This window comes from Diadema setosum, chromosome 14, assembly GCF_964275005.1.
Source record: "Diadema setosum chromosome 14, eeDiaSeto1, whole genome shotgun sequence".
In the NCBI taxonomy this organism is placed as follows: Eukaryota; Metazoa; Echinodermata; class Echinoidea; order Diadematoida; family Diadematidae; genus Diadema; species Diadema setosum.
This window is the reverse complement of record NC_092698.1, coordinates 33,690,068-33,702,766: the sequence shown is the minus strand read 5'-3', so window position 1 is coordinate 33,702,766 and position 12,699 is coordinate 33,690,068.

Sequence of the window (12,699 nt, the reverse complement as noted above, 5' to 3'; positions counted from 1 at the left end):
ACCCCACCCCCCCCCCCCCCCATATGGACTTGAAAGGAACCTGACGTTTGGTGCAATGAGAAACACCTTGGCTTGGGACGTCCTGTGGCAATGAGCTCACAATGTGGCTTCTCTCGGGTGTTGGACTATTTTGATCGGCGCCCTCGTGTGACTTCCGACTAGACAGTGTGACTGGGTGAGTGGGTTTTCACTGGGAAAGCAACAAGCAAAATCTTCACAAACATTTCCAAAAATGCTGTCGAGATGATGATGCTATTTCTGTGACAGCTTTTTGTATTTATTGTGTTGTTGGGTTCACTCTTCAATAGCATCTGTGGTGTTCAATTTACTTCTATTTAATCTTCTGTTCACAATGTGTCTGATTTCTGTTCAGTACTGGATATTGGTGTTGCTGAGTTTTGTCCAGTAATATAGGAAATGTTTTCTTTGTTAACTTTTCCATGTAATAACTTTTTTAAAATATTGGCAACTTACCCTATATGATTAGATATGTTTATGCAAATGGAAAACTGAGGGACTTGGGCCCTTGCTTGAGAATTGTATTTCAAATTACCCTTGCTCATATCAGTCTCACAAACTTTAAATGTGTCAAAATTAAGTACATCTTGTTCAGCAAAATTTGCACAATTTGCACAGCCTAATGTGATAATGTGAAAAACACAAAAATGTATGGTCTTGCTTCATATCAGTGGTGTAACTGAGGGACAAAATGGCTAAAATTTAGAATTGTTTTTGAGTGATGAAATGTTGTTAGACATTTATTAGATAGTTATGGTTGGTATTTTAAGAGGAAAAATGTTTTAGAGCTCCCATTTCACTAAAGGAAAAAAAAAATTACAAAGAGGTAAAATGAAGAGGGCAGCAGATTTTATGGATGATCCATTTTCCAAAGAGGTTCTGTATGTAATAGAGTAAGCGCTCACCATTCAGTGCGTACAAATGAAAACGGGGCCAATTGAACAGTGGCGCGCGCGCACGAAAGAGGTCGACTACCAGAAGCCTGAACCCGCAAGTGCTTATAATAATACACGTAAAGTACAGCTTCGAAGATGTGGTTGGGTTGGAAAAATCATTCTAATTTTAAGGAAAATCAATATTTGTCCATATGCCTCCAGATTTTATAAGAGAGATACATTCTCAACACAGTATACGTGTTTTGATGAAAAAAGGACTTGCTCTAATGTGTCAAATATGTGCCTTAACATGAAGCCAAAATTGCCAAACATGCATTCATACATGAAAACATGCATTCATAAAGATTGCAGAAAGGTACAATGTATACTCTTTGGTATGGAGTACTGATGTCACATAATATATGTCGCTTAGAAACATCAGACACACATACAACATACACTCCCACACACATACAACACATACTCCCACACACATACAACACATACTCCCACACACACCCACACACCCAGAACAAACACACACATTCACAACAAACACACACATACGCACACACACGCACACACCAAACCACATTTTTTTTCAAATTCCAACACACACACACAACACACACACACACACAAACACTTTTTTTGTTTTTCAATTTCAACACGCACACACACACACACACACACACACACACACACACACACACACACACACACACAATGCATGTCTTGAGTCCAGACCATGCATAACTCAAGGCACAGACAGCAGAAAGGACTGCAAAAACACTATTAGATGCAGTACACTATCACCTTGGAGGCTTTAAAGTTGATTGCATATAATTAGTGCATGGTACACATAAATGGACAGCTAATTGTGTGCGATTCTGCTGTTTGTGGCACGGGTTTATTAGCCAGTACCGGTAGGTATTCATTCACTGACAGTAAGCACAAACATTCAATGGTTATTCATTGAGTGCCTCATCATAGTAATTGTGAAAAAGGCAGTACACTCACTCGTGATACTATAGTAATATAAAGCTTTGCATGTATACAGACCACACTTTGGCATGTTATATCAGTATCATTGTAATACACTTTCTGCTGTCCTCTCTTAAATTCCTTTCCATTATAAGTTCACATAATATGTATAGACAATCAAATGTGAATGTATAAATTACTTGTGCAAAGAAATCTTGTTCCCTCTGGTGTTAGAACACCCAAATGCTGCACATCTTTGAGGCATTTTTGGCTCCTAAACAAAGTTAATCATGTCAGCAGAAGTGAGAGTGATAGGTATTACGTGTGGTACCTTCGCGAAGGCTCGACTTCTCGACCTTTTTGCTATTGAATGGCAGCAGGTCATTCAATTGGCCCCGCTTCTATATGCGAGCACGCTCTCTATTACATATAGAACCTCTTTGCCATTTTCTCAGTTCTTGATATATAAGCATAAAAGTATTAAACTTCTCTTTCCATCCTTATAATTATTTAGTGTTCGTAATATGGACTTAGAATTATAGTCTACTTGTTGTTGTTTTTTTCAAATAAAGAAATTCAAGTATTTGCAGAAGGAAAACTAAAACTGTGACATTTTTTACAAAATCACTTTCTTTTCATAAGGTTTACCCCTAAAATGGTAGAAATGAGTCAGTGACAGTGCATACAAAACATGTATAGGAGGTAACATAATGATAATAGGTATCACCAGATTTCAGTCATTTTAATGTGTGGTGATGATCACTTTGACTCCATGTTTCGAACTTGACTTGCTGGTAACAATTGGTACTGGACTCCATCATCAGTAATGAGTGAAGGTGCCTCGTAATTTTACTTCTACTAAAATGCTAATTATACTACAACAGTATTTGTAACAGTAGGAACACAAGCTAAAGAATGTTCAATATAATAACACCAAGATTTGAATGTCTATAGGACAGAATGAACTTGAATTTAATACTTGAATTTAAGATCTTCCACTCCACTGTCATAGAATAATGTGACATAACACTGTATCTTCATTTGAACACTGTTGTGATGAGTTTATCATACATAGTGTGTTACTTTCTTTCCCTGTAGATTAAAGGGATGGTACAGTATTGGTGGAGATGAGAATTGGGCTTTTAACTTTTTGCAAGATACCAAGAAAACACTTAAGATATAGTACAGAACATACCATTTTAAGAGGAATTCAAAGTTTATTTGATGAAAATCGGGTTTGGAGTGACTGAAACATCCAAAAACAAAGGAAAACAAAGCGATCATAATAAAGTGTGGGTCCCACACTTTATCAGAATAGCTCTTTTTTTGGATATCTCAGCCATTTCAAAACCAATTTTCATCAAATAAATGTTGAATTCCTCATAGAATTACATGCTCTTTCATATTTCATAAGAGGTTTCTCATTATCTCAGCAAAAAATGTTAGAAACCTGAAATTAGGTCTCAACCAAAACTGTACAATCCCTTTAAAATGGGAAAAGCCCTGTAATAGCTCTATATTTTCTGTCCATAAGCAGCTTCAAGCATCTATAGTTATGTTTGAAATGCTGTTCTTTGATGTTTGGATTATATCGATGATAAGCCGGTCAATTCCAAAATGTTCCTGGGATATGGGAAGTGGAGACTTGTCAAAGCAATAATGTACTTCCCGTTGAGGGATGACATCTTTCATTCTCTTTGGTGGACAAACAAAGAAATTGGATGATCCTGTGGGTTGCAGAACGATATCTGTAGATTTTACCCAGTGATGCCCTCGACTACTCCAGGATACCACTTGTTGTCATGGATGACTGCCACCCAGGACCCATGCTCTGTGGGGGGAAATCTGAGGAGATGAAGATTCGGTAGCTTCAAAACATCTGGTTGTGCAGCTGCATGTGGGTCATCATTAAGGAATTTAATGATGTTCAGAGGAATTTCAGAGGTAGTATTTCAGCAGCCAGGCAGTGATGCTATAGTGTGAAGCCTGTGCTTATGGTATATATTCTTCATGGAAAGAATGCACTTGTTGACTATCTCATTTGAGGTGTCAGGAGGTTTCTCGTTCATGAGTTGTGTGGCTGGAGCCGAGAGAGTTATTTTAATGTCTTGCTTGTCGACCTCTGCTGCCTGGAGTCTTCAGTTGGGATGGTATGACCTGTTTAAATTAGAAATGCTAACAAAATATAATTCAATTTCTAACAGTACATAATAATATTAAAAATAAAATTAATGATGGTAATAATACAATAATAATAATCATAATAATAATAATAATAATAATAATAATAATAATAATAATAATAATAATGATGATGATGATGATGATGATGATGATGATGATGATGATGATAATAATAATAATAACAATATTGATAATAACAACACCACCTTATATTATATAGAATCAGTGTACACATTGAACGTCATACATGTCACATAAGAGGACACCACTGTATGTGCGTGTTTGTGTGTGACTGTGCGTGTTTGTGTGTGACTGTTAATTTTTTTTTTTTTAAAGTAGTACAATATTTCCTTTATAATGTTTAAGTAATTTAATATGATCTACATAAGATATAAGGGAGGTTCTTATAGCAATATACCATACATTATCATACACACAGATTTAGATCTGTTTCCTCAAGGCAAGCTGCACAGATGGACCAGTGTAACTTGCATTCTGACATTTGTCAATAGATTCCATCTGCAGACAGGAGATGCAGATGCAAGAAAATTGTCTGGTGCTGATCTTCATAGTTGTGATGGCACGGATGCTGAATTTTTTTCTTGTTGGATCTTTCTTTGTAGTACTTTTGTTGGGCAGTTGTCTTTGAGAATGTAGAGGGGGTTCACCCAATCATGCAGAAAGTTTAGGGTCAAGTTGAATGTTCACCCATTCTTTCTTGGTAGTGGAAGCAAACTTTTTGACCTATGGGTGGAATGTGGTAACAAGAGAGATACATTTGTTCTCCCCATCTTTGGGTTTAGTGCTTTAGAGGTCATCTCTGTGTTTTTTGCTGACCCTCTTGAGGGCATTGTTTATAAAGGTGAACTGGATAGCTCCTCCTGATGAAATGTTCTCCCAGATTTATAGCATCTGCTTCAAATACTTTGGGGTCAGAAGTGATGCGTTTTTATCTGAGTAGTTGGCTGTACACAACAATTGATTGCTTTGTGTGCAAAGGATGCAGCGAATTGTATTCCTGCTAGGTGAAAGAATCCGTGGGTTTGATGTACACACTAGTAGAAAGCATATTCTCATTCCTAGATACGTTGACATCCAGGAAGTGGATTTTCTCTCTGGAGCTCTCCATTGTGAACTGGATGTTTGGGTTGTGTTTATTGAATGCCTCATGAAAGGCTGCTAGGTCATTCTAGCTGTGTGGCCAAATCATGAATATGTCGTCGATGTATCTCAGATACATTGACAGTTTTGTATACATACGTACATACATACAGGTATTGGATATTCATACAGAATACAGGCTAAAAGTAAAGGGAAATAGATGGTGGTGAAGTCAGAATTTTTTTCAGTAGTGTCCTTCGAATGGGAAATTTACTGAAATTGAATTAAAACATAGTTAAATGTATGAATTAATGTTAACACTGTTGTATCACATGAAGTACTGTCTTATCTAAATGTAAGCAACCACAACTATTGAAAAACTAAGATTTTGTATTACTGAAGAGAGGAGATGTAAATTGATATCAAATATGAGTTATACATTGAAGATAGTACACTACTATTTTGAGACGCTTTCCCCTTTTCCCTCCATGGATGGATGAATTAATTATATTCAATTATAATAATTGCAATGATATGAGATACATTTCTATTTGTTTTGGAAATGGTAAGTCATCACTAAACTTATGCTTCATTAAAAGATCTTAATTTAAAATCAAATGATCTCCCAATTTTGACAGACTCATAAAAAAGGTAAAAGCAGTGATTTAGCAGAAGTAGAAAATGTAATATTTTTTTTTTATATATTAGATATCTTAATTTGAAATTTGTGAAACATGACAAAAAAGATAACAGAAAATCTTAACAGAAATGTATGTGAGTGAGTTTTCTTTTCAAGGAAGGGTAACCTCTTAATTCTGTTGCAATGTAAAACTACATATCACTTACTATACATTATGGGCACTCATTTGATGCTCTTTGTTTGAATTACTTTATTTCCAAGTGCTGATTTTGTAAGACCCTATCACAGTGTTAATGGGAAAATGGCACATCCAAAACAGAAATTTAAAGTTTATGTTCCATTTGGTGCCTATCTTGTCTAAAGGTTGATCCTAATCACCATGGTTTAAATCAGGATTAAATGTGATCTATCGCACCTTGTTACAGTCCAATACAATCTGATGCAAAGATCACTATTTACAATTAATGATGTTGATCGTGCAAATGTTTGTAACATCCAAAACTTTCCTTTGATCAACATGATTCACATGACTGACATCAAGATCTGATATTGAAATAAAGATGTGATAGGATCTTCATGAATACTCCATGATTATATCCACGATTTTGATTGTGGTGTGAATTGTGATAGTGGGAATGTAACATTAGGAGAAGGAATGGCCACGGACCCTTCATATGCTGTTGGAGGTAGCACTTTTGGTGTTCTTTCATACCATCAAAACAGAAGGCAATGCAACTTTGTACAGTTCAGTAAGTAGTCATTTTCAAAGTTACACTATTGATCTGAAACAAGACCACATAGCTCTGAGAAAGAGTTTTTTTTTTTATTAGTTAAATGTGTATGTATTATCTCTGTTATTTGTCTAAGCAGCTAACATGTATTAGTATACACATGTAAATATTTTGTATTAACTTATTTTGTGTGTACCATGTGTGTGCTTATTTTACACCTACATGTACACGTTATGAGCAGTGTACACACTATTCACCACTTGGAAGTTTTTAAAAAAAGTTTGTGTAGGGAAGTATAATCATTTCTTGAAAATTAAATGTGGCAAATATTGGCGATCATTAACTAGTCATGGTAAGTGTTTAAAGCTGCATTGTGCAATTTTGTAGAAATGCATTGCCATACATAGTTTTATTTGATCTTTGACAGAATGATTAATTTTCTGGATACTGTGGTGGGTGTGCACAAATATTATCCCTACTCTTCACATTTCTTTAATTTCTATTTTTGGAATGATATGGTTGCATTGAGGATGCATTGTAGGAAGTCGGGTGATTGTTATTAATCGGAGTCTGATATTTGATTTACTGTCTCAACCAAGGGTAAATGTTGTCATTTATTGTGTTAAACCACATGCAGTTTTAACTTTTGATTGTATTTACTGTTTCATTTGTTGTGTTACATACTCTGTGTATCTTTTGGTTCGGTACACATTTATGTTCATTTTTTTTTTTTTTAACACTGTTTCAACAACACGAGCATGTCATGATGTGTTACAAATAGACAAAGTCTGGCTTTATGAAAACTAGTAGGCTTTAATCCATTGAGGACAGACTGATTTTGCTGCAACACGCATTTTCCATAGACACCTGTCCGAGTATACTCGGGACTCGTCCTCAACTGGTTAGGTGTCATAATATGTGTTACTGCCATTGCATACAAACTACACTGTGTCTGCTGAGACTGATTATGTGTAAATCCAGGTATTCATGAATGCAACAATAGTGACATGTTTTGCCATTGCACTGCTTCTGAGAATAATGTTTGCCTTCAAAACTGATAGTTGCCATTTAAAGCTTGTTTCTTGCCAGCATAGACATGAGGTATGTGACATGGTAATGAACTTTCAGCACCATCCACCATCGGATTGGTTATCTGTTGTAAAGGTCATAGGTCACGAAAGATAGGTCTTGCCAGTGGAATATCACTTTCAGACATTTGTCATATCGTAGTGTCCACGATGGATAATAATTCTTATCTTTTCTTTTATTGGATGCACGCTGGATTAGACAGCAAAATATCTTGGGCATATGAAGTTCATAAATACATGCAAGGAAAGGTAGCTATGCATTTAGATAAAACGTAGTAAAAATATCCATTTGATTCACTTTTGTGCAAGGCTGCATTTGACTTTATACCAAATTATCTGTGACTTGGGAAAAACGTGCAGGTCCTGGGTAAAAGCCTGTCTTCACCAGGTTGATTCAACAACTATTTTTCCTAGCTGTATGATGTACTCTGCTATAAACATATTGATGCCAATTAAATTGATGTGTGGGACTGTGCAACATTGATACATACAAGTCAACTCTCACTATACACATGACACTACTCCCACATGTGCCTGTGAATTACTTTAAAAAATCAGGGGATGAAAATGTAGTGATATCACTTGCCTCAATTGAACTTTGAAATGTGTGCCAGCCCAGGAGAGGTAGCAATGACAAAGTGCATGTAATCGGACTACGCACTTTCAGAAAAAGTACAACCAAGTCGCTGCATGTAGCTATACGTCGATGTGCACTGCTAAATCCCCTAGTGTGTCATAGCAGGGATTTCACTGTAGTATCACGCAATACCAAGTGTGCTTCTGCAGCATCTGTGCCTGTAAAAGACTAGCATCTAACTTTGTGCTTTACTCATCGACAGAATGTTTGTACACATGTAACGTTGCCAATAGCAGGGCATGCCCGGCGAATACTAGTCACAAACACTGTAAATGGAACATGCTGCAGTCAATGTGCAAGATTGCCAACCTGAAGGTGCATGATTTTGAAAAATCCCAAACTATTTGCAAGTCTGTGTTTGTATGTGTGTGTGTGCGCTGGAGGGTGCATGTACTGAACTAAGTACAGGGCATCCACAGTGAAAGACAATTATAGACCAACATTGATACTCAGTAAGTGGATATGGACTCAGAAGTGATATGTACATGTTTATCGGGGGTTTTTTATTACTACATGTACTATTGTTATTGATATTATGGTCATTGTCATCATCACTATCAATGGCCCATTCATTCATTCAATTCATTTAATTTTATGAGCAGATGTTTTCTGTGATATGTAATGGCTGAAAATGCATGATGTGTGCAAAGTATCATTGGGAGGGTGGAATATTTCTCAGTGTCCATCATGTGGACCTGAACCAGCAATCCTTTCAATGAGGTGTTCTCCAGTATTGTACTTCTCAACCTGCCAAACTTCTTTAATCCTGCTGAGAATTAATATTCACATACTTACATCAACTCTGTATGTTACATGTTTGCTATTTCTGTCCTTGTGTTCCTTCCAGAGTATATTGTGTAAAACCCCAAATTGATTGTTTTTCTTCTTTTTTGCTTAGTTTAAATGAATAACTCATACTGTAAACGTTGATATTTTTGTGTAATTTTTCATGCCAAGCCTCAAAAAATATTCGCAGGTTCTTGGATCTGTGCTGTGCAATTGTCAACCCATTCAAAATGTGCAGAGAAAATTGTGTAGATATTTTCGTGGGGAAAACTAATGTACCACAAAATTTTTGCATTTACAGTAATAGGATGGCTACTGTCACAAGTGACTGCTCCATGCTTGAACACCTCACCTTGTACTCACATAATGTACTAGCTTATTACGGTGAGCACTCAAAATGGTTATTTCACCACCACATTTTTCCCTGAATTACATTTGTACTTTCTGCTTTAATATTGTTTTTGTCTTGAGTCTGTGTGTGTGTGTGTGTGTGCGTAAGTACAGTGGAAACTCGATATAAAGAGATCTGTTATAACAAATACCTGATAAAACATACTCATTTCTCTGGTCCCAGTGAATTTATATCCTTTGTTTGTATTGTTTAATGACTCCTAATACAACAAAACATCTCGATATAACGAACGTATTGTCTTGGTCTCAACTTGGATCTTGTTATACCAAGTTTCCACTGTAAGAGGAAAAGAGAGATAGAAAAATGTGCAGGATAGTGTCAAAGTATTCAGAATTAGTGGAAATATCACTACATAATCATTATCTCTGTGTCTGGTACATTAGTTACTACATGTACACAATTCTCTAGCACAAGTTGTATTACTATGTGTTCATTTGACTTGTGCAATTCAAGAATAAATTTGTCAAGAAATGTACTAAATTTTCTGAGCATGTGTCTTCATTTATAGTCTTGTGGTCCAATGCAAGCACACCAAACACACAATTACATTGTATAACCCTACAAAGTAATTTGACCAAATGTGATTCATACCAAAGTTTGCCGATATTGTACTTGTCTGTAAGATAAACATACCATCATTTATTTCTTTGAAAAAATGTGGTAGTGTTAAATGCATTTGTTTAGTTGGTCCTGAGGTTACAAATTGTATTAAATCTTACATAGCCTTTAACCCTATTCTAACAAATTGACCCCCCCCCCCTCGACGTTTCGCGCCACGATTTCGCAACGCGCAAAGATTTTGCCGCGTCGTTTCACGACTTTTTTCATTGAAGTCTCCCGCATATTTTGAGACCAAATTTGGGACGTCTGGGTGCACCGTTTTGAAGTTACGTAATGTTTTGCATATGCATGTCAACCAAAAAACAGCTCAAATTCATGATATCGTGTGCAAATCCAATGCAAATTGTGTTTTTTGGTTAAACTGATATAAATTAGATTATTTCAACTTTTAACCATTAAAATTAATCAATTCTAGTGTAGATAAGCCTGAAAAAGTGCCTGCAACAAATTTTGGCAAAAAAACAATAGAAAACAAAAGGTCGAAAAAACAGTAAAATACATAAGAAATTAACAAAACAATAAAAAAACAAAAGAAATTGATTTCGATTGTGCTATTTGTTTCCACGAAAATTGTTTGATGTGTCTTAAGGAATTCTGACACAAAAATTTAGCAATCCTCCAGTCTTTTTAATGGAGTTATAGGTGAAAATATGATTTCATGCACAAATTTGCATAATTAATTTATTAAAAATAGAAAGGCAATATTTTTCTATTGTATGACCATGTAATCGTGTAGTTGACATCCAGCTCTATCTTCAGGCAAAATTTTGCGGCAATCGCGCGATCAGCGGCCGAGATCTGAAGGGGGGGTCAAATTGACCCCCCCTCAGTAAAAACTTGGTCTCAAATAGCCCAGTTAGAATAGGGTTAATATAAAACCAGAATGAACATTAGACACTATCAATAGCGATGATCATCAAAAATATTTATTGTATGCAACCCATGCATGTATCAAACTTTTCATGTCAACTTGTCATGAATAGAAACTGTACAATCATATACATATGTCTTCATTAATTCCAATAAATACATCTTATGTGCACTTGCATAGGCAGGAATTCCATGATTCAATGAATGACATCATCTTTTCATACTCCCTTTGTTTACTATGTGCATTTCTCAATGTACAATGTACTAAGGTAAGCATGCTTGCATAGTTCTATGGTAATAAATATATATGTACATTGTACATGGAATGGCACAAAGATACTGTACATTCATTATTCATAAGATATACATGATTTCCTCGATAAAAATATCAGCCATTAAAAGACACTGCCCAGCAAGGTCTGCTTGTAAAAGTCTCAACTTATCCAGTGACGCCACTGAAAGACTTTTGAACATTAAGTGAGTGAATACTATACTCACATTGTAGCCATGATAGGCCTGAATATGACTTTTCATAACTGAAATCTATGGTTGGCATATAAATAACCATGATACACACAAATCCTCAAACACAAATCATCATGCACAAGTTATTAGTACCTTAAAGTGGAAGATTTGTTGTACTTAGAGAAGCTGAATATAATTTCTTAATGCAAAAAAAAAAAAAATAAATAAAAAAATCAGGTTTGGCCATAAAGATTCTCTGTCATATAAAAGCACAGACATAGTCGCATTGAAAGAATACCACAGTAGTAAGACAATTACACTAAAACAAACAAAGCTGTAAGACAAGTACACTTAAAAAAAAAACAAATAAAGCAGTAAGATAATTACAGGTAAACATAGCACTAAAGTAGATTTCAACAAGCAAGTTTACAGCTTACTACAAGTATTGCACAAACATGATGAAGACATGTAACAACAGCTGCACTCTTTCTGCATGCATCTAAGATAAAAATACAGGGTCTAGGATTGCGCATTTTTTCCTAGGATAATATCTGACGTATTGCCATTATTATTTCACTTAATATCGCATAAAATGAAGAAAGGTATTAATAGCTACCTTTAAAAAAAAGTTTAAAACATCCATGCATAACTGTGATTGTATTCTACACTGCCCTATGTGCAGACGTTATGGAAGAGAACATCTTTTAAAACATGTTAAGTCTGAAGAAACATTTCTCCAGATAATATTCAACCTTTAATGATTTTTTATTTCAAGTAATTTGAAAGGCAGTACACGTTTACAGGTACTGTGGGATACAACGGTGCCCCTGTGTTGCATAGGAGAAACCTCGAAGGAAACATACAAAACTTATTGTGATGCTATACAACATCTTGCACAACAGTAATTCGCCAATTTGTTTCTTAATTTGCCTTTGATCTCTTGCATAGAATTTAACATCCATATTCAAACATTTATTCCTTCTCACAGTGTGAGGTCATACATTTGTTAATACAGGACTAGGGTGTCACATGACCAAAAAATAAAAAAAAAATAAAAAAATGATGCAATGCCAGTAATGATCAATACATGTACCCACTTATACAGAGCATCTGATGCAAGAGCTGACAGCTTCCTGCAATACTATGATCAATGTCAGTCATGATTTATCACTGTACCCAAAGTGGGATGCCCAAGAACTGATATAGTTCTGCTACACACGACTTGAACAGATCTTCCTACATGCAACCATACGCTGCTACTGGTTTGCCTGACCAAGGCCTCAATTT